Here is a 3,314-nt window from a genome sequence, read left to right on the forward strand (position 1 = left end):
AATGTCACTCCAAAACATTTGGGCACATGTCCAAACTACACCACAAAATAGAATTGAATAAACTATCATGAGCGCATTGTTTTGTCTCTATTTTATTTTATCACCGAATTTTTAGAAAATTATGTTTCAACCACATACGTTATCGATTTATTATAATTTGATCAACGAGCCGTTAACTTCCATTATATTGATGGCGTTATCGATTTATTATAATTTGATCAATGAGTATTCACAAAAAAAATTAAAATTCAACTTCCAGTTTGGAAATGAGAGAACGCCAATGTTTTGATTTAGGTGAGGATTTGGGTTTTTTTTTCATGCTCACCGTCCCTAGTTCTTCAAGATTTGAGAATTTTGTAGTTTGCCACTATAGTAGCTTGATCAGATCATAAAGAGGATCCGTGTGAGACACCGAAGAAGGTGCGAGAGACATCAAACTACGATGGAAGGCGATGAAGACAATAACGAATCTTATATTTCAATAAGAAACGAAAGTTCTTTTTTAATATGGGTGAGAAATGATCTTTTAAAATTTTAGGACTCAAATAATAAATGAATCCTTTTTGTTAATGTGTCACGTTACAAGAGTTAATGACTCGTTAACCAAATCGTAACCAAACGATAATATAAGCGATCAAAACATAATGCTTTTAAATTTGATGATCAACATAGGACAAAGGGAAACTATAAGTTACTTTCGTGGTAGTTCACCCAATAAAATTTGGAAAAGAAAGCAACAATAGAATTATTGAAAGATCGATTTTTTTTTATAAATATGAGGTAAGTATAAGACGGTATATGTTCATAGATAACTCTCAATATCTTGATATTGAATTTTCACACTCCTGATATTCATGGTGTTCGAACCTGAATCCTAAAAAAATAACTTCTTTTGCAACTTAATTCGTACACTGTTTAACCATATTTGCTTGTTTACCCTTCCAGAAAACAAATAGTACATTTTACGAAGCTATTCAAAAAGTTGAATCAAACTGCCGACAGGAATGGACCTAAAATTATACGATCATTTCTATAAATGGGGACCTTCTTGATGATTGCCCCTACTCACAACTCCTCGCTTTTCATTATTTGCTCTTCCTTTCTTCATAAAAGTCCCCCAAATGGAGGGTACCGGTCCAAAGTCGATGGAAAATGGGGCAGAAAAACCATTATCCAGACACGATTTGATTTGATTCGCTTCATTCAATCAGTTGCCGTTTCGAATGAAAAGCAGCAAGAAACGAACCCATTTTACGTGCTGGATTTGGGTTCTATAAGGTCCTTGGTCCACACATGGTTCGATAACCTTCCCTCCGTTCAACCTTTCTACGCTGTTAAATGCAACCCTAACCCTCTTTTACTCGAGGAAATGGCTGCTTCGGCACCGGTTTCGACTGCGCCAGCCGTGCCGAGATCGAAACCGTTTTATCTCTCGGGGTTTCGCCTGACCGGATCGTGTTTGCCAACACATGTAAACCGGTGCCTCACATCAAGTACGCGGCTAAAGTTGGTGTTAACTTGACCACTTTCGACTCGAGCTGCGAGCTTGAAAAGATTAAGAAATGGCACCCGAAGTGTGCGCTGTTGATCCGAGTCAGAGTGCCTGAAACCAGCGGCGCGACGTTCAAGTTCGGGTCCAAATTCGGTGCACTCCCTGGTGAAATCATCCTGCTTCTAAGAGCTTCACAAGAAGCGAAGCTTAAGGTTATTGGTGTCTCCTTTCATATAGGTACGAGTAATGCAAAATGTCTTTTTATATGCATATATATGGTTAAAATATTTTTAAAAAATTAAGAGTGAAGTGCATAAATGATCCCTCGATTATACGATGATACTTTGTTAAGTCTTCTGAAATGATCTGTTGACTATAGGGCATTGTTATGTTTAATTTATGGAATTATTAAAATTACAAAATAGTCACTCAACTATTCATACGTTCCAAACTCATATTTTTTTTTGTTAAAAAATTGATTGTAGTCTTAGTTTGACATTAACGTCTTGACTATGATATGATAAAATATGATCCCAAAATCTCAAATGACAATTATATCTCAATCAACAAGCTAATGTCCAGCTCAGACTACCATCAATTTTTTAACTAAAAAGACGAGTTTGGAACATATGAATAGTCGAATGACCATTTTGTAACTCGTAATAGTCGAGGGACTCAACAAAGCAACTTCTTATAATCGGGAGATCATTTTGTAATGTTTAATGGCCGGGGACTCAAAAGTAGTGCTTTATTGTCGAGGGACCATTTATGTACTTTACCCTTTCTAAATATATTTAAATTTTAAACGTGTGCCTGTGATGAAATCTAAAAAAGATTTTGTTGGAATTTATTATCCCTCTTTAATACGTTATTATATCTGCCTCGCGAGGTTGTTCATTCATTTCTACTCATATAGGGAGTACAATTTAAAAACGAATTAATTGGTGATTCGTTTCATATAGGGAGCAGAGCGATTAACTTCGACGCATTCGAAGACGCCATTGATGTCGCTAAAACAACGTTCGAAGCAGCAGCCAAACTCGGGTTGCCCAAGCTGCGTATCCTAAACATCGGCGGTGGCTTCACATCGGGTCCGAAATTCACCGAAGCAGCCTCCGCCGTGAAACTCGCTTTACAAAAACATTTTCCCGACGAACTGGGCTTAAAAATCATGGCGGAACCCGGTCGGTTTTTCGCTAATTCATCGTTCACATTGGCGACGAGCGTGATAGGGAAAAGGGTTAGGTATGAGGTCAAGGAGTATTGGATCGACGACGGCGTTTCGGGTTCCATGAACTTTTTGAAGTACGATCATGACGAAGTGGTTTGCACTCCTCTGATCGCCGGCGAGAACTGCAGAACGAAAGAGATGAAAACGTGGAGTTCTACTGTTTTTGGACCGACATGCGATGCGGCTGATATAGTTTTGAAGGGTTTCGAATTGCCGGAGCTGGAGGTTGGTGATAAACTGGTGTTTCATAACATGGGAGCATATACTTCATCTCGTGGCAACGATTTCAATGGCTTTAAAACCTCAGCCATCCCGACTTATATCGCCAATAAAAATTAGGGTAAGTTACAAATTTGATAACTAAAATTTAATCTCTCCTATTTCACTCACTGTATTTCAAATATTTTTAGTTTCCTCACTGAAATTGATACATTGAATTTTTTTGTCACTCGGCCGTTAAATAGTTAATGACATTAAAATGGGATGTTATATAGATGCAAAATAACGTCATTTTGGTGAAAATTTTATTTTTTAAAACGTCACTTTTTACATTGTTAACTATTCAACGACAGAGTGACCAAAATAGAAGAG

The 3,314-nt window shown here is 37.3% G+C and overlaps 1 pseudogene; it reads left to right on the forward strand.

Moving 5' to 3' along the window:
- Positions 1-1,036: 1,036 nt before the first annotated feature.
- LOC120189797 lies at positions 1,037-3,064 on the forward strand (annotated as a pseudogene).
- The last annotated feature ends 250 nt before the right edge of the window (positions 3,065-3,314 follow it).

This window comes from Hibiscus syriacus, unplaced genomic scaffold (genome assembly GCF_006381635.1).
Source record: "Hibiscus syriacus cultivar Baekdansim isolate YM2019G1 unplaced genomic scaffold, ASM638163v2 tig00116959_pilon, whole genome shotgun sequence".
Taxonomy (NCBI): domain Eukaryota; kingdom Viridiplantae; phylum Streptophyta; class Magnoliopsida; order Malvales; family Malvaceae; genus Hibiscus; species Hibiscus syriacus.